Here is a 20,129-nt window from a genome sequence, read left to right on the forward strand (position 1 = left end):
TCTTAGATCATTCCAGTACTGTCAAGCTTATTTTATGTACTTTGGACACTGAGTCTTTGAGGGTTAATGTGAATTGCTAAGAGCTACACAGCTAGTAATTATGATGATAATAAACAATAATGGTGACAACATTTATTGAGCACCTGCTATTAAGCTGATTTAGACATAGTCACTGTTATCTGGTAGTAGAAGATACTGAGCTGCTTGCTTGATCTCTCCACCTCCTCACTTTTCTTCAGCAGGGTCCCAGGACCCTGGAGATGTGTACCCACCTGCATGCAGGAGTAGCCCACAGTGTAACTCTCCCAGCTTTCCAGAGGGATTTATTTTTGCACTGTTCTACGCCCAGTTGGTCAAGGAGGAGCCCAGTGGGTCATTTGCCAGTGCTGTTGACAGTGGAGCTAGGGTTGGGACCCTGTGTTTTATGCCGAAGGACCAGCTTGAAAGAGGGTGTGGATAGGAGACCTGGAATATTGCAGGATCCATTGCTTCATTCCATCAGCATGATGACCACACATGGGTCAGCTTCAGTTGAAAGAAATGTGAGCTTAGAATCAAGCAGATCTGGGTTCAGAATCCAGGAACTAGCCCTAGAACCTTGGAAACTTGCTAAAGCCCTCTTGGCTTGTGTTCCCTTATATGTTAAATGGGGCCAATAATAACCACTTCATTGCCTGTTAACTCTTGGGAGAGTTAGCAGAAATAACTTGTAGAGTCCAGTCCAGTACCTGACATTACGTGTTTTCAGTGAAAGTCAAAGTCGCTCAGTCATGTCCGACACTTTGTGACCACATGGACTATACAGTCCATGGAATTCTCCAGGCTAGAATACTGGAATGGGTAGCCTTTCCCTTCTCTAGGGGATCTTCCCAACCCAGGGGTTGAACCCAGGTCTCCTGCATTGCAGGTGGATTCTTTACCATCTGAGCTATCAGGGAAGCCCAGATGTTCAATAAATAACAGTTGTTGTCACAAATGAATGTCTCCCGTGTCACCAATGGCAATTCTCTTTCAAACTACCAGAAATTAGTTAAAATTTTTTGGACTTTTTTTTAGTTGATAATTCTACATTTTCTACTTGTCTTTTAATTTTTTTTATAAAAAGCCAAGTTGCTTTACATTGGACCACCAGGGAAATCCCTATACCTAATTGTTTATGTTGGCTTAAATGTTGAATATGACTGTTTAAAGTTGCCTAAAGTTTCCTGATGAGAATTTGTAGATCATTACTTTGAAATTATGTAAAAAAGACAAAGACACATTTTTTCCTATGCATTTGGAGGGAACTCATTCTCCCAAGTATACAAAACAGAAAACTGTCCATTTTCTGCACCTCCCATTTTTTCTCCTGGTTGTGACTAAAAATTTATCACTTGAAGCAGACATTGGAAAATAATCATTACTACTTCTTTCATTATTTGCTTCATGAAGTTATTGATAAAATTCTATGAACCAAGCCCTAGTCTAAATGTATAATGTTCCTATTTTTAAAAAGCCTATCTCTTCTAGTTTTTCCCTAGCTTATGCTGCCTTACCAAATGATGCCCCATTTGGTAGCTTGGGAGCTCAGCCATTCTAGAATTTGAGAAATAATCTGACTGTAAGTGCATAGTGTTAATCACTCAGTTGTGTCCAGCTCTTTGTGACCCCAGGGACTGCTGCCCACCAGGCTCCTCTTTCCATAGGATTTTCCAGGCAAGGATACTGGAGTGGGTTGCCAACTCCTTCTCCAGGGGATCTTCCTAACCCAGGGATCGAACCTAGGTCTCCTGCACTGCAGGTGGATTTTTTACCATCTGAGCTATGAAGGAAGCCCATAAGTGCATAATGAAAGTGAAAGTGAAGTCGCTTGGTCGTGTCTGACTCTTCTTGACCCCATGAACTGTAGCCTATGAGGATCCTCCGTCCATGGGATTTTCCAAGCAAGAGTACTGGAGTGGGTTGCCATTTCCTTCTCCAGGGGATCTTCCTGACCCAGGGATTGAACCCGGGTCTCCTGCATTGTAGGCAGATGCTTTACCATCTGAGCCACCAGGGAAGTCCCCATAAGTGCATAAGACTGGATTAATTATAACCATTGGTATGTGAATCACCATTATCATTTCAGCAAACATGGCTCCATTGGTAAAATTGGTTAATCAATCAAAAACTAAAACAATATATTGTATACACATTGTGAATATTCAGTTTTAGGAGATAATGCCAACTTTTCCATCAAGTAGTTGTACAATGTATACTTCTGCTAGTAATGCATAGTTGTTGATCTACATTCCCTCAAATGCCTGGTTCTTTCAAACTTTAAAAATGTTATCAGTACAGAAGGTATAAAAAGTTCGATTTCCTTCTTGCCTGCCCTCCCTGGATAAGGAAGTTCCATTACGGAAGTTGAGGTTTAGAACTTTTCCTACATACCTGAAACCAAATGGAATCAAATACATGAACATTCTCAGCAAAATGAGAATTACTGGTGATATTCTAGGCCTGTTGTGGTGAAAGGTTTTTAAAATTGAGGAGGAAGAAAACAATTTAAAAATAAGCAGTACCCAATTTAAGAGCTGAACTCCAAGAGTTGGTGATGGACAGGGAGGCCTGGCATGTTGCGATTCATGGGGTCGCAAAGAATCAGACACGACTGAGCGACTGATATGATCTGATCTGAATTTAAGAGCAGAGGACAAAGTGTACTTCAAAATTTACAGTGCAGTGAGGCTTATCTGTGACTCATAAAGAACATATTTTCCTGCCTAAAATTCTAGAATAATGGCAAATTGAAATATGAATTTGCACTTGTTTCTGTTTTTCCAGTAAAGGATACTTATTTCTAAACTGTTGGTTAACCTGTTAGAATATAGATACTCTCTTCAATGTGCTATTTGATGGATATAAACATAAAAACATGGAAAATAACATGAGACAAACTATTAATTATGGGTTCTAACAAATCACATTTTGTTCAGAAGACTATTCATTTGTGAAGTTGTGGTCCCATTTCATTCATCATGTCAAAAATATGTGTTCATTATACCACAATTTTGAAAAGTTGTTGCAGTTTCCCATAGTAACTGTTTTATATATAAGTATGATTGCAGTAGCCTTAATGCTAAATTATAATATTACTTTCAATATACATACTCATAAAAATGCAATGCTGTAGTAGAGATAATTCACCTAAAAGAAATGTAGTCAAGGTTTTTATGGCTGGTTTATGTTGATGTTTGACAGAAACCAACAAAATTCTGTAAAGCAAATATCTTTCAATTAAAAAATAAATGTAAAATTAAAAAAAAATTTAGTCAAGATTTTTACTTCATCAGTGGCAGCCATCCTGTGTCATTATTGACTAACCATGTCCCAGTAAAATCATGTATTTACTTAGCATTAATTTGGGCTTTCCTGGGTGGCTCAGACGGTAAAGAATCTGCCTGCAGTGCAAGAGACCCAGGTTCAATCCCTGGGTCAGGAAGATCCCCAGGAGAAGAGAATGGCTACCCCCTCCAGGATTCTTGCCTGGAGAACTCCATGGACAGAGGAGCCTGGTGGGCTACAGTCCATGTCATTGCAAAGAATTGGACATGACTCAGTGACTTTCACACTTGGCATTAATTGCAACAATATAATTCAATACCCTTGTTTTTGTGGAAGAGAAGCATGTCTAAACAAGCAAAAGTTCTTTAGTATAAAGCTATGAAGATTAAAAAAAAATAAACCTTTTCTTAGCATAAGATAGATACTACTTGAATACTGCTCCTAAAAGGAGTCCAAACTCACACTATTTAAATATTTACTTAAAATCTGGGGATATACAAAGCATTAGAGAAACATTTCTGCTGAAAAGTTAACTCCTGGCATTATTAAAATCTTGATATTCTAAATCATAACTAATTGGTGGAGACAAGTGAGCCAAAATTGTTTTCATAATCCAACAAACATTCAAATTTTTACCTTCATTCTTCAGGGTCATAAGGGTGAGCAACTAGGCACTGTAGTCTTTAAGAAGCAGATCTATCAGCTTTACTTTCAGACTGGCACTACGATCTAATGATAAGTTACTCTCTCCATGGTCAGTAAAGATTTTTTCTCAAGATAACTGTATATTGGACAGAAAAGCAAAATGCCTCTCTTTTGCTTCCTTTTACTAATATCTGTCTCAAGAATTTAATCACTCAACCAGCAGATATTTATGGGGTGCCTACTATGTACAAGATATATAATTATGTGAATGCCTGGATAAGGCCTAAGAGACAAAAAGACTGCTTAATGAGATGGAAGAGTTCATGATGGCAAATTTGTATTTAATTTGTCCCAACTTGTAAGGTCACTTCTTGAAGATTATGAAATGCTAAAATGCAGGCTTCATTGATTCCTCCCCTTTATATCTGTATAATCTTCATTGCTCAGAGCATACAATTTGGCTTTTTGTAACATTCTGCCTTTTTTGTTTGTTTTACCATAATTAGTTTTATCTCATCAATAGGATTATGAACAGAGATGTCATAGAGCCTACCTAAGAGTTATCTGTCACTTCCATAATTCCTGGCATAGTGCCAATCATATAGTAATTCTCCATAATTATTTTTGTTGATTAATCTAATATTCAAGTTTATATTATCAAAATAACTTAATCCATGTATTCTTTATTCTAACCTCCAGAGATTCAAATGAGAGGGAAAAGGATAAGATTTAGTGTTATCACCATGGACTACTAGTTCTGGACTCTGCTACTAGTCAAATGTTTACAGCAAATTGTGTGAAAACTGAGTAATTTACATCTATAAGCATCATTCTTTTCCTGTGACAGGGGTATTTTGGTACGTAAATTGTAGTGTTTTGCTTCTTAAAACTAGGTTACATCATTTTTAGTTCTAATGCAAACTTAATGCACTACTTATTAATATGAAGAGTCAAAAATAATGATCTTGGATTTATATATTTTTCCAAAAAAATAAACTGAGAACTTTATGTTCTCTGGGGCATGATATTATAAAGTATAATTAAGGCAGAACTACTGGATCTGTATTCTGCCAATTCCTGCTATCCAAATTGCCACTGACCTTCCCCTGAAGGCCTTAGAGCCCAGCTATTCTTTTCTTTTCCTCTAATTCAGTGGATATCCCTTCTCACAGCTATAACTCTACCATAGGGATCTCAACCGGATAATTGTGGAAAAGGAGTAAAAAAAAATTTTGTAATAATTTTTTAAAATTCAATGTTGGATAGCAAACATAGCAAAAGTTGTCTGGAAATAAGTCATATATAAGTGTAAAATACATTTGCTTTGGTGCCTTCCTTGGGAATTTAACATATAAATCAATTACCTAAGCTTATGAATTATTGAGAAGTGATGATCTTAACTTTTCCCAAAATGTTGTCTGGATAGTAAATGGGACATTAAATAAATGACCAGATTTTTAAAGTTGTGGCTTGGAAAGAATTTCATCCCACCAGAGTCCCAAACAACGGAAAGCAACTCTAACATGACATGACTCTATACCACCTGGTGGTAGGGGATGTTTGTTACAGGTGTAGTAATTGGAAGGCACAATACCAAAGCATCAGAACTGTAAGACAAAGATGAGTTATGCAGTCCCATATTTCTCAGTAGTTACAGGAGTTTCTCTTTGGAAGAGCTGCTATAAGTATTATCAAAACCCCTTAGTCAGCACCTTCCTCTATCATTTCCATGTTGCTTTCACTTGACGTATCCCACGTTATTTCATTACTGTGTGTGGAGATCAAACCAGTCAATCCTAAAGGAAATCAACCTGATTATTCATTGGAAGGACTGATGCTGAAGCTGAAGCTCCAATAGTTTGGCCACCTGATGTGAAAAGCCAACTCATTCAAAAAGACCCAGATGCTGGGAAAGGTTGAGGGCAGGAGAAGTGGGTGACAGGATGAGATGGTTGGATGGTTGGATGGTATCATTGACTCAATGGACATGAGTTTGAGCAAACTCCAAGAGATGGTAAAGGACAGGGAAGCCTGGCATGCTGCAGTCCATGCGGTCACAAAGAGTTGGACATGACTGAGCAACTGAATGACAACAACAATCCAATAAGGTCACAGGCCCCATCAGCTCTGCTTCATTCAGTACTTTCCAGTCTTTTCATGAAGTCCTCCCCCCGTCCAAACGCACTTGAAGTGTTCCTTCTCCTGCCCTTGCCACACTCTAAATTCAACTCCATATTCATTGCTGGATTCAGAGGTCACTTCTTATACTTTATTACAACACAAGCAAATCTTACCCATTCTTCATTTCTTTTCCCTCATTGACTTTATAGCTTGCTTTCCCTGAGCTATCTTTCCAATGATCAGCTGTAAATTATGATGTTAAAATTGTATCTCAATTTTAAATATAGCATCAGAAAGGGAAGTGAACTAGAGACACATTTCTAGAAGAAGGAAAGTGATGTCTTTGTATTGACAGGTAAATCAGAGATGGGAAAAGGGCTATCTACAGTGGAGGACAACTGAGATGGAAGTGAAAGCTACAGAAAAACTTCCTACCCATCTGCCTACTAGATATCACCCAATTGACATCTTAGAAGCAACTCAAATCCAACATGTCTGAACTAAACTTATCTCTGTCCCTTTCCACAAACAAAACTTCTCCTCCTCCTCCTCTATACCCTATCTCAGCAAAAAGTATGTCATATCACTAACTGGTCAAGCCAGAGATTTGAGAGTCATTCTTGAATCTTCCTTCTCTCTTACTGTTCAAAATCACCAAGTCCTGCCCCTCATATAGGACAAGTATTATCGGTTCCCACCACCCCATTCCACCATGTTGTCTGGACATGCTGTCTTCATTTCCTTACATCTAAACCCTCTCCAATCTGGCTTGTCTCCACTGCTACACAAAAACTCTTATTAAGATCAGCAATAACTTGCATGGTACCAAAACCAACAAATTTATGATCTCATAAATTAAAGTTCTAGCAAGAAACAGAATTTACTTACAAATTCCATATATACTTGAAAAATTCACTTCTATAAGAAAGTTTAATCCATTAATTATAATCCATTATTTATAATCCCCTCCACCAAATTCTTTTCTAGAGCTGGAACAAACTGTAGAACTGATGGATTTGGCTCTCCTGTCCTTACCAGAAAGAAGAAGTACTTTCTAGTTCTGCCTTTATTGGACAAATTTAGAGAACACACTGAAATTTTAGGTTTCTTTTGGATGCTAGAGATACTTGGTCATTTTTTTTTTCCTTTTTAGAATCAGAGGTTACTGTTAGCCAATAACATAAAAATCTGTTAGTAAACTGAAATTTTGGCTTGCACTTTAAAGGCATCAGGAGAGCCAAATTCATCAAAATGAATATTAAATGAAGAAAAGCACCAAGGAGCGAACAGTGTAAGGAAGGTGAGCTGCACTTAACTGTTAGCACATCAAGTACCAATTTTAAATATAATACTAAGAAATAAAGTGTAATAAAGACTAATTCATTTATGTTTTTATATCCAGCAGAACATTATGTGTTTTATTAAAATGAATTTGCAGAGATAAGTATATATCCAATTTAAAGGAAGCTTTCTTTGCAGAAATCTAAAGATATAAAAAAAATAATAATGGACATGAGTCATTCACACTTTCATCCAACATTTATTGAACACATTTATTGAGCAATTCTGCATTATCAGTAAACATTAATTGAACTGTTAAATGACAATGTTTAAACTGGGGCACAAAAGAATGAATTATACTATTTCAAAAGCATTATGAATAATAATACTTTGTTAAATACACAAATACTTTGGAAATATTTGTACCAGTCCTCAGAGATACAAACTTAGGTAGTAGATGGAACAGGAAAAAAGCTCAGAAACTTTGAAGTGTGCACTAAATATTTTAACCATAAATTCTCTTAACCTCCTGATGCCGGGCATTTAAACCAAATTCATTTTCTAGTCAAACATTGATTTCTGAGAACAAATTGTCAACTTCTTTATCCAGGGGCACACCACTAAATAATCAGAAGTAGCAGTATCTACTGCTTTGTTTCTCCTCACTTAAAAATAAAAAGTATCCTTCAAGAGAAAAGTTCATACAGTTTTGACATTTACTAATTGGCTTTTAAATGCTAGAAACTTTAAGTGGGTTCTTGCATGTAATCCATCTGACAAATTTATATCATGCTGACTTCCATGTTGTTGAGCTAGACAGGGTTTAGAGGAGATAAGAAAATGGCAATAACACTAATAACAATAATATCAAGGAAAGCAACAGTAGCTAATTTTTCTCTAGCATTTGATAGATGCTAGATTGCTGGGTTGATATAGTAGCAATTTTTCTTAGGCAAGTCCCTAGGACTCAAAAGAGACTTTGGATAACTCAATTAAAACTCGAGACCTCATATATTAAGTACGGATAATAATAACCACTTTCATTGGAATGTGAAAATAAAATGGAATCATTTGTATAATTTTTAGCACATTGCCTGACATTGGGTAGTGTTTGTTCAATAAATGATAGCTTATAACTATGTATAACATCTCTCCTCATTTGATGGGAAACTTGGTCATAGGTCCTTTGATTGTTAAACTTACAATTCCCTGTCTCTACATTTGCTATTCTCCTAACTTAGATTAATAAAGCCATGTTGCCTTTCCTCTCATGGTTAGTCAGTATTTGAAAATTACCTAAAATTTTCTGATCAAAATTTGCACTGTCCTTTCAGTGTGGAAAAATGAAAACTCTCCCTTTGCTGTGCCTTCCATTTTTTACCCTTGAGTTATGACTAAGTCCAGAGAAGGCAATGGCACCCCACTCCAGTATTCTTGCCTGGAAAATCCCATGGATGGAGGAGCCTGGTGGGCTACAGTCCATGGGGTCGGTAGGAGTCGGACACGACTGAGCGACTTCACTTTCACTTTTCACTTTCACGCATTGGAGAAGGAAATGGCAACCCACTCAAGTGTTCTTGCCTGGAGAATCCCAGGGATGGCGGAGCCTGGTGGGCTGCCATCTCTAGGGTCACACAGAGTCAGACACGACTGAAGCGACTTAGCAGCAGCAGTATGACTAAGTCACAGATACTAGTAGATGCACTCCCTATTTTTGGGGAAATCTAGGTAAATAAGTGGTAGTAAAAATTCCCCATTTGTTAGCTTGTTGGGAGAATTTTTTTTAAATCCTGAAGTCTCTTGTTAATAATAATAAGTTCCTAGTGAATCTTATTTCACTTGTATTCCCGATCCTGAACCCTCCTCCCTCCTCCCTCCCCATACCATCCCTAGCATGCCAATGAAACACAACTTTAAGACAATTGGACAGAGTCCTTTTGGGAGGGGTAACATGGGAAATGGAAAGACAGAGGACGAGAAAGAATTCCAAAAAGTATTGGGATTGAGTTAGTTTTGTACTTGATATTCCATCTTTCGTAATTCTCAACTCTTGTTTTTGTAATATTTCATAATATTACTCCACTGACACTACCACAGAAGTAATAAAAACATCTTCTATAAAACCTATATGCTCATTGTGCCTTTCATCGTGCAAGCCTACTTCAGCAAAGTCTATCAGATACTGAGACATTGGTAGAGACCATCTTTTTAATCTTCAGCCCTCAGTTCTTACTTGGCTTACCTTTTGAGTCTGTTGTGTGCTTTAACAGTGGACCAATGGCTTGCCTGCCTTGCTCTATCTAGTTACTCCTATCACTATTCATCAATGAATTGCAAACTCTGATCAATTACATCAATGTTTCCACAAAGCTTTCAAATGAGAACAGTCTGCAGTCAATTGCAGGGAGTCCTGACCTTTCAAATGCATTTTGTTCTGATTTCCTTAATCATTTCTATTCTCTTTCTCCCTCCCAGGGCACCAGTCTTCTCTTGAAATTCCAAAATGTGAAACTTAATAGCATCCCCCGCCCCCCACTTCTCATTCTGCTCACCTGACACCATTACTCACTAAAATCAGATAGTATTTAAACACGCATATAAGGAATCCCCATTTACTTTGCACTTTTTCCACTCAGACAGGCTTGTTTTCTTGCAACACTCCTGTGCTTTTACTTTAGAAACCACTAATGATGTTGCTGTATCTCTCTTTTACAACTTCCCACTTCTCTATCCAGAAAACCATTACTTCTTCAAGGCCTAGCCAGTGTTTCCTACAGAACCTATCTTACCACATACCTTCAGCCTGTTGACTTAAAAAAGACTCACAATAGGAGAGTTGTGAGTTAAGTTTTATTTGGAGCAAAATGAGGACTATAAGCCCAGGAGACAGCATTTCAGATAGCTCTGAGAAACTGCTCCAAAGAGGTAGCGGGGAAGATCAGTATATATGTGATTTTGGTGAAGGAGGAATACATGCAGTCAAGCACTGCTTGACTGTATTTTTGCAGGAGGTTTTTGCTAGTCATGAGAAGCAGATGTCACCATGAAGGAATTTAGTGCTTTTCTAGACATAAGGAGATGCAAGAATTGGGGTCATAAAATCAGCTTCTGAAAACCTCTTAGCTCTCTGAAAACCTGTTCTACCAGTTTTTCCAGAGCACAGAGTGCCTGATTTCTGATCTCCACTCTGAACTCCCTTCAGTGAGTGCTGAAAATCAGCAGCTGAGGCAGCACATGATTTAATCCTTGTAGAGGCAGATGGCAAGTGCTAATTTGTAGTTGACAAGCCTCACACAAAGTTATCCATTGGTACTTTATGAACGAGTGGAGTGGTCAGCAGACGACAGATTATTTTTTTATGGCCCATGAGCTAAGAATGGCATTTACATTTTTATATGGTTCTGAAAATTTTTTAAAAGAATAATACATAATACTAAGTGAAAAGTGTATGGATTCAAATTTCAGCTTTTATAAAGTTTTCTTTGAACCCAGCCACACTCATATGCATTTGGGTATATGTTGTCTCTGGCTGACTTCAAGCTACAACAGCAGAGCTGAAAAGTTGCAAGAGACCATATGGTCCACAACATCAAAAATATTTACTACCTGCCTGTTTACATAAAAAATTTGTTGACTCCATCTCTGTTACCTTGCTGCACCAAATGTAGGCCAGCAGCATCAACATCACCTGGGAGCCTGTTAGAAATGCAAACTCTCTGGCTCCTTCCCAGATCTACTGATTAGATTTACTGATCCTTAAATGGATGCCCAGATGATTCTATCCACAGCAATTTCTGCAAAACATTGCTCTGGCTCTCATCATGCTGTCTTAAAATTGTCAATATTTTAAAAGATAAAAAAATGGAAACATGACTATGCTGTTAAAAATGTATGAGTTATGGGTGCTGCTGCTACTGCTAAGTTGCTTCAGTCGTGTCTGACTCTGTGCGACCCCATAGACGGCAGCCCACCAGGCTCCCCCGTCCCTGGGATTCTCCAGGCAAGAACACTGGAGTGGGTTGCCATTTCCTTCTCCAAAGCATGAAAGTGAAAAGTGAAAGTGAAGTCGCTCAGTCATGTCCAACTCTTCACCACCCCATGGGCTGCAGCCTACCAGGCTCCTCGGTCCATGGGATTTTCCAGGCAAGAGTATTGGAGTGGGGTGCCATCACCTTCTCCAATGAGTTTTGGTAGATGTATATAATTTAAAACAAATTTTGGGCCATTGATAGATAGTGCAGTGCAAGATAGTACAATTCAGTGGAATAAAACTACAGTGTGAGACTAAAGCAGAAATAAGAAAGCTTGGTTAGCCAGGAGGAAATATGAACCAAGAGTTAGACCACTTGACAATGTACTCATTTAGTAACACCACATTTCAATTATATTTATATATATTCCATATATTCATATAATCAATGATTATTCATAATTAAATTCAATATATATTGAATAGTCTATTTAAAATTAATTTTTGTTGAAGTATATTGATTTACAATATTGCATTAATTTCTGCTGTACAGCAAAGTGACTCAGTTATACACATATATACATTATTTTTTATATTCTTTTGCATTATGGTTTATCACAGAATGTTAAATATATTTCCCTGTGCTATACAGTAGGACCTTGTTGTTTATCCATTCTATATGTAATAGTGTACACCTACTAACCCCAAACTCCCAGTCCATCCCTGCCCAAACTCCTAATCTTTTTTTAATGTGTAAGCCTCATTAGCAATAATCCTTAATACTTTACAGGTTATCATATAATTCATTTGCCATAAATTTTAATTTTCTTATTTAATAATGCATAGCAGTGATATGATTTAGTTATGTGAATATGAAGTTCTTGGTGCATGAAACAGGGTAAGAGAGACCTATTCAATATCCCTGTTGGACCAATCAACAATTCATATGTGGCATCAGGCATTTACAAGTGTCAGCTGATTGTATAGCTAATATTACATTTAAAGTCATGGCAATACTTTTATTATTGTATTTATCAAAGTTAGTTGATAGCTCACATCTGCAACCCTATGGTAAGGCCATAGTAACTGAGGGATCTAATTTTTCACCAGGATGCAATATTTATAACTAACACTAGTTACCACCAGGGGGAGTAGAAAAATCCTCTGCAATTGAACAGCCACATATTAACCACTTCAAAAGGTTAAACAAATGACTTTTTAAGAGATAATGCCTATTTGTTCATTCAGTTAGTCAGTCAATGAATTGTTGCTGAATCATATGCTGGGAACTGTGCTAGATACTAAAAATATAATATCGAGCAAGCAAATAACAGTCCCTGATTTTATGGAGTTTACATCTAATGGAGGACATGGCAGTCCTCAGCTAATTACAAACATAAATGTATAATTATGGACTGAGATAAGTGGTATGATAGAAAGTTATACAGAGTTATCTATGAGGGTATTTAACAGAGGAAGGTGACTTAGTCTTGGGAGGTAAGGTAGGCAGGAAGTCTTCCCTATTCCCAGAAAGAAATATCTTTCAGGTTACGTTTCAAATGCTTAATAGAAGTTATCTGGTGATGTGTTAGGAAAGGTGGGAAATGCAAGGTTTGCACAAAAGAAGAGAAAGAATGATGAGTTCAAGGAACTGGAAGTATACCATGTAGCTGAAGCAGGAGGAGGCAAGAGGAAAGGGTAAAATATGATGCTGAAGAAGTTGACAGGGGCCAGATCAGGTGGTCTCCTATAAACCATGATAAAGATATGGGTCTTTATCCTAAGAGAAAGAAGAATTGGGAGAATGAATTTGGGAATGCAAATATATAATTCAGTGCAGATTAGTTAGAAGCCTATCCCAGTACTGAGACAAAACATGATAGAAAGCCAAACTGGTGTGATGATGATAGAAATGGAGTGAAGACATTTAGGAGCTAAAGCTGACAGGAGTTAGTGATGAATTTGGTTATGGGACATAAGGGATAGGAAGATGTGTAAGGATGACTGACAGTTTCTTGCCTAATCCAACTATTTAAGTGATAGTGCCATTAGCTATGATGCTAAGAAACTTGCAACACATTGAGAGTATGTTCTCACATAATCAAAACCCTGTGAAGTCAAGGGGAATATTCAATGGAATGCCAGTTAATTATATACAGGTTTTGATGCATATACCACAACTATTTGATTTTCATATGTTCTTATTGTCTTATTAGTTTAGTACTAGTTTATTAGTATCTCTAAATATGCAAATAAAGATATTTAATTTTGAGAAAGCTAAATGAATGACCGTACCTAGATTGGCAAAGAAGGAATATTTCAGAAAGCAGTTGGTAGCAAGCTAACCTATGCAGTGTATTACTTGTCTAGATCACGTGTTTAATTTTGGTGGAGGTAAAGTAATTTTTAAATAAGATTAAAATGTAATAGAACCATGACTCAATACACAAATATTCATTTCACACAACACATAAAAACTTCCACTCCACTAAAATATCTAATTTGATTTTTCTTAAATGTGGTATTACTTAAATTAGAGCAATATGTACTAAATACTTTAAGAGTGAAATTAAAAAATCAACATTTTTTATGTCATAAACTCTTAGACCACAATGTCCTCTATATGACATGTACTAATCTGTTTGCTGTAGTTACTTAAGTTATTCCCATATTTTATATTTAAGGAGGTGTGAATGTTTTAAAAGTGTATACTTTAAAGGTGTAAGCATACTTTGAAAGCCATATATCCAAAGACAGAAAACATACATGTGAAATTATTTTACTATTATTATTGAGTATGGATGGAAATATAATTCTCCTTTGAAACTGCTTGGCTACTAACCTTTCCAAAATAAAGTCATTTTCACTTTTGAAAAGTTGACATAGCTTAGGATGTGTACGTTCTAAACTATGTTGTCAGCCTTTGTGGATTTTGGTGCAGGCTACTTAGAGTGAAAAATACGTATAGTGTGTAGTTTTTCAAGTTATCAATTGGTTAAATTTGATTATTAAAATCAATAAATATTTCATTAAGTAGTTAATGCCATATTTTTCACTTTAATTATTATAAAAGACCACTTAATTTTTTAATATTAATAAAAGTAAAAACTGTGTGACATGTGGAATTCTCTTATAAAGGCTATAGTTTTCCTATGTTTTAAATGTGTAGATATATCCATTTACTGAAAATCATGCCCAATTGATCACCTCTCTTCTAAAAGTGACATTATTTTACCACTATTAGTTCAATAGTTATTATTAAATTCATTATTGAATATATTATTAAATGCATATTATGTGCAAGATACTATGTTAGTTTCTGTAGGTGATATAAAAGGCATTTACTCTACACAGGACACATTATATTCTGTTACTTCACACTCAATTCTGTACACTTTTCATGGGTTTTGATTAAGTATTATTTACTTTAACCAAATGAAGAGTTGAAGAGTGATAAAACATACTTATTTTATTAAATCCAAGAAATTAAACTCTTTGGGAATAAAACAAATACAATACACTGCAAAGTAAAATACTGGAATTGTCTATCAATATTGGCAATAGTTAATTTTTGTTATAGTTCAAGTTTTAATTTATTATTAATTTTTATTAGAGAAAATATTGCATAATAGTTTTATATCATAGAACTCCTATTGAAAATAATCCTAAGTGAATTTGTATTTATTTGTAGCAACAGAAGGCCACATCAATAAAAGTTTAAAAAATAAAATTCTTAAATTGTTAATATATGTGTCAAGAGAGTGACAAGTATAAATCCTGTTATGACAGCATAGAATCAATGTATGTACATCATTTCTTCATTACATTAGCATTTTCTGTGAAGAAGCTTTAAATGCTGATATGGCTTTACAGAAAAAAAGATAATGTTTACCTTTGGTACTTACTGATATTACAAACCTATCCAGCTCGGGAGAAGCACAGTTGTCCAGCTGATCATTTTTCACAGGAGACATTGAATACATTACCTAAATTATTACCTTGACTATGATATATATATTTCACGGTAATATAAGTAGGACTTTAGGAAAGATTTTATTAAATTTGAATGATAGCTGGAAACAAATCAGGTCAACTGACATTTTTTTTTTTAAATCAATCGACTCTTATATAACTTAAAATAGCCACAGAAATCACCAGGTACCCAACATTTTAAAGAATTGGAGACTATCAGGTTGTGGATGTATTTATATACATTATACATTATAATATAACTCTTGGTATTCTTCTATATACAGTGAGAATTAACACATTTAATACTAACAAAATTATTTACCATAAATAACCAGTCTCTAATTAGGTTGGTTATACATATATTTTTCATGTCACTAACATGCCCTGACAAAGCCAGCCTTTCGGAGAAGTGAAGTAGGCAACAACCATGTAAGTGAGATTTGAGGTATGTTTTCTCTTTCAGCCCATCAATAAATTTAGCAGTTGGAGCCACATTTTCAGTGTTAAAACATGTCTCTCTGGATGGGATCTGAGTTATTAGGTATTGCCACCATAGGGTGAATTTGTGTGTTAAATCTTCTGGATAAAAGCAAGATGCCAGCAGGTGTGTGTACAGAGAGGGTTGGGGTGCGCATGCCTGGAAGAAGAGCCAGGAGCGATCATAATAGAGACAGTATGGTAAGAATGGAATAGTACTGAAACGGAGATACATTTTTAGTCTTAATGTCACCTTCTGCTAAGGGTGACTTTGGTCTCTGCTACCTTGATCTTTACTTTGTCCTGAGGCAAGGCTTATGAGGCCATTGATTTATGTGAGATGGCCTTGTGTGAGCACAGTTTGAAGCTTGAGAATGTAAACTTACCTGCATGTGTACCTTAACCTATTTCTCCAACAGTGAAAACATCGGCAGGCAAACTCAGATCTTCACAAACTTAAAATGAGTGACTTCCTGTGCACTGCCAGGACAGCTGCTGGGGCTCTTTCAAATTTTACATATTACACTTTTTGAATGTCAATTTTTCCTCTATGGAAAGCTGGCTTTCAGTAACTTTCCAATACATATTAAACAAAGGAAGTAAAACCTTTGTCATCATCATAAGTGAAAGTCGTTAAAAAACAAGCAAGGCAATTTAATGGTTGCCATTCTGACTACTGGTACATTTTACTACAGTAATTTTGGTGCAACTGTCTGGATGTAAAAATCACCATTTTCTTCTTTTATTTCTTGATTATCAATAATGTATACAACAGACATTCCCAACCGTATTCCATTTCCAATCTCTCTCCAATTTTGATAGAGTTCTACTCTCCACTTTATTTTTGTATTATTTAATTTCATTTATATAATGATAAAAGAGTTTTTAAAAAAAAATTTTTTTTGTCAAAGAGAGCTAACCTCTATGATTGTATCTGTTCTTCCCCCAAAACTACCATTGTAAAAACATTTTGTGGTATTAAATATATGTGTAGGACTCTAAGAACAATTAAATTTAATTGAGAATCCCCTATTTAGTCTGGAGTTTAAAATGAGGGACCACATATTGACCCACCTTACCTAACTTGTAATATATTTATCCAATCAAATCATCATGCTCAGGAAGTCTATAGAATGCAGAGTGGCCCATTCTGTGTGTATGTATGCTTAGTCCCTCAGTCATGTCCAACTCTTTGTGACCCCATGGACTGCAGCCCGCCAGGTTCCTCTGTTCTTGGGATTCTCCAGGCAAGAATACTGGAGTGGGTCATGCCATTTCCTACTCCAGGAGATCTTCCTGACCCAGGGTTCGAATCCGCATCTCTTGTGTCCTGCATTGGCAGGCAGATTCTTTACCACTAGTGAAATGTGGTAAGCCCCATAAAATAGCATGAAAGAAAACAAGAAAGTGTTAGTTGCTTGATTGTATCTGACTTGTGGGACTCTTTGCGACCCCATGGACTAACCCATCAGGCTCCTCTGTCCATGGAATTTCCCAGGCAAGAATACTGGAGTGGGCTGCCATTCTCTTCTCCAGGGGATCTTCTGACCTGGGTATTGAACCCAAGTCTCCTGCATTGCAGGTAGAGTCTTTACCTTCTGAGCCACCAGGGAAGCCTAGCCCATTCTCTAGAAGAGTTTTTTCAGCATTTATAACTTGATATCCCCTTTTGAGAAACAAAAGTTCAAAGCCTTTGCTCTTACTCCTCCTGAAATTTTCAGGTCACTCCACCAAGAATTTTCAAGAGCTTTGTTTTCTAAAATTTATTATAAGAAAATGATAGCTGGATTCTGTATGCCCCAATGTTGGATATTAAGACTTTGTTTAAGGAGAAAACATAATATTTACATTTTGTCTTCACTAACTTAATTGTTCTTATGTTATTTTCTATTTGTTTAATATAAACTCTGATGGTGATTAACACTTTGGTAAGGGTGTCTGTTCAACACATTATTTGATAATAAGATAGACTGAAACCATTTTTTTTAGGTTGCATTAAAATGTTATTTACCAGTTAAATAATATTCTTTAGATGACACTAATGGCAAATGTTTTACTAGTTCAGAGGTAGGTCTAAATAGGCTAAATAATAGGAATCACCTAAATATAATGGTTGAATATTATTGCAAATAGTATTTGGGGCATGTTTATGGGAATACTTACATTATTTTTGAAGGATGGTGAACATTGGCCTACAGATGCTCATGGATATTGGCTGGTAACCCTAAAAGGAAACATTTTAAAAAATGCAGTAAGAACTCTATAAGTAAGGCAACTATTCATGCTATTCACATATAAAGTGTTAACTGGAAAGTAATGAGGCTGATATCCATTAGTGCCAGAATAAAGACAGCTTCATTTATACTAAATGAATTAAAAAAAAAAAAAAAACAAGCATTAGTATAGCATGCACATCAGTGTCAGTCCTTCAGTTAAAGAAGAAATTAAATATCAATTAATGTATAAATGAATCAGCAAAATTCTAAGCCAAATATTAAGTTAAAACATCATTTCATATAAAATAATTACAGATCAGTAGTACTTAAGTGCTAGCTATGTTACCCATATGTATTAAAACAATACTGAAAGCTGGAAAGGGAAATAACATTTGAAAAATCACCATTTCCATATTAGTTATCTTAAAAGTATCAACTGACAGTATTTATTTTGAGATGTGGAAACAAAATTAAAACAAACATTAGCTAGCTACATCTCTGCAGTAGAACAAATAACTTTGGTGTAACAACATTAATATTTAACATGTTTTAAGCATAAAGAGTTTCCCAGAGCATACTAAACATGACCCCAAAGTTTTAAATACAAAATATAAAGCTGTGGAACAGACTCAGAACCCCAGAGTTGGTATAAAGATTCGTTTAAGTTGAAGTTATTTTGAGATTCAATATATGCAGAAAAAAAGCCACCTGGGAGCTTCCCTTATCTGACTAAAAACAACAACTTCTGGGAAATGAGGCTATGATAAACCGCCACTCCAAGGGAGTTTTATGGCTCTTGAAGATGGAAAGATCACTCATACCTGTATAGACAAACATTACCACAATCTTATCTCCTGTCTGTTCTCCTAAAAACCCATTTGTCGTTCCTAATGAAACCTATTTGTTTTTTTCCATAGAAGCAATTCCTTACCCTTCCCCTTTCCCTACTAAATTAGGTATTTATGCCTTTAACTTGAACCATTCAACAAGCCAGCTGCTTTCTTTTGCGGCTTTATATGCATATGAAATAAACCTTTTACTTCTTTTAATCTCGCCTTTGTCAGTTTAATTTGCAGGCCTCATTTCCTGAACCCAAGAGGGTAGAAGGAAATGTTTTCCTCTGCTACAAAGCTAATTCTTTCATTGAACTAAGTAAGTAAAATAATATGCTGTAAAGACCATTTCTCCTGTGGTGAGAAATACATATGAAATGTTAATTACCATACTATTTGAAACATTAAAATATTTTATTAGCTCATAATCATCAATATAAATTAGCATGCTTAAAGCATAGCATATAATATTTTTGTGATAAAATTTAAAGCCACAATTTAAATAATTTAATGTAACTACCCCTTTAATCATCCAAGATACAATGGACCATAAGAACAAATTGTTATATTTTTCATTCCTATAACAGTAAATAAAAATAATTGTTCTGAATTCAAAGTTGTAAAAAACAACTTGGATGAAACTTTGCTGTTTTACTCTAACTTTCAGAAAATACATTTAATGTTATAAATTTAAAAATTGAACTAGTATTTTTTATTTCTTTCACAGCTCCAAGTAGCACAAAGATTTATTGAAATAACTATGTGATAACAACAATCACACTAAACCTCTATTTTAATGAAATGGTAGAGGACTTATAGTATATAAAAACAATTTCTTCAGGAAAAGGGATGCAGAACTGGTTCTACCTAGAATGTTTCAAGAAGCAGAAGTACAAAATTAGTAGCAATCTTGGAGCAATGGTGAGACTCCATGCTTGATGAAGAAGTTGATGGCCAAGTTATTAGTCTATACAATAAAAATTTTACATAGCAATGCTGAAAAGCATAAAACCTTTTAATACACGGTAATGACATGTTCTACCTGCTGTAGAACACACTTAATTTCACTATCCTGTACAAGTTACCCTTGCAGGGACTAAGACATTTGTGGTCAGAAGGGAACTGCTGCCCATGGAATTACAGCCTCCTAGTGTTAACTGTGACTATTGCAGTCAGAACAATGTGAGCTGTGATTGTGGTTATGCCATTTATTTGTGCAGGATTTATTTATTTCAAATTCCCACCCCACCCCTTGAGGAAAGATTGATATATCTCATAATGAAGCATTTCTACTCATTCATAAAAACA

At 35.7% G+C, this 20,129-nt stretch overlaps 1 non-coding gene across 1 annotated transcript; it reads right to left on the minus strand.

Annotated features, from left to right (window-relative positions):
• Positions 1-260: 260 nt before the first annotated feature.
• On the minus strand, positions 261-389 carry LOC138986564 (small nucleolar RNA SNORA35). The gene has a single exon (XR_011463377.1). It is a non-coding gene; the product is annotated as a small nucleolar RNA SNORA35 (small nucleolar RNA).
• Between the last annotated feature and the right edge of the window lie 19,740 nt (positions 390-20,129).

This window comes from Bos mutus, chromosome X (genome assembly GCF_027580195.1).
Source record: "Bos mutus isolate GX-2022 chromosome X, NWIPB_WYAK_1.1, whole genome shotgun sequence".
In the NCBI taxonomy this organism is placed as follows: domain Eukaryota; kingdom Metazoa; phylum Chordata; class Mammalia; order Artiodactyla; family Bovidae; genus Bos; species Bos mutus.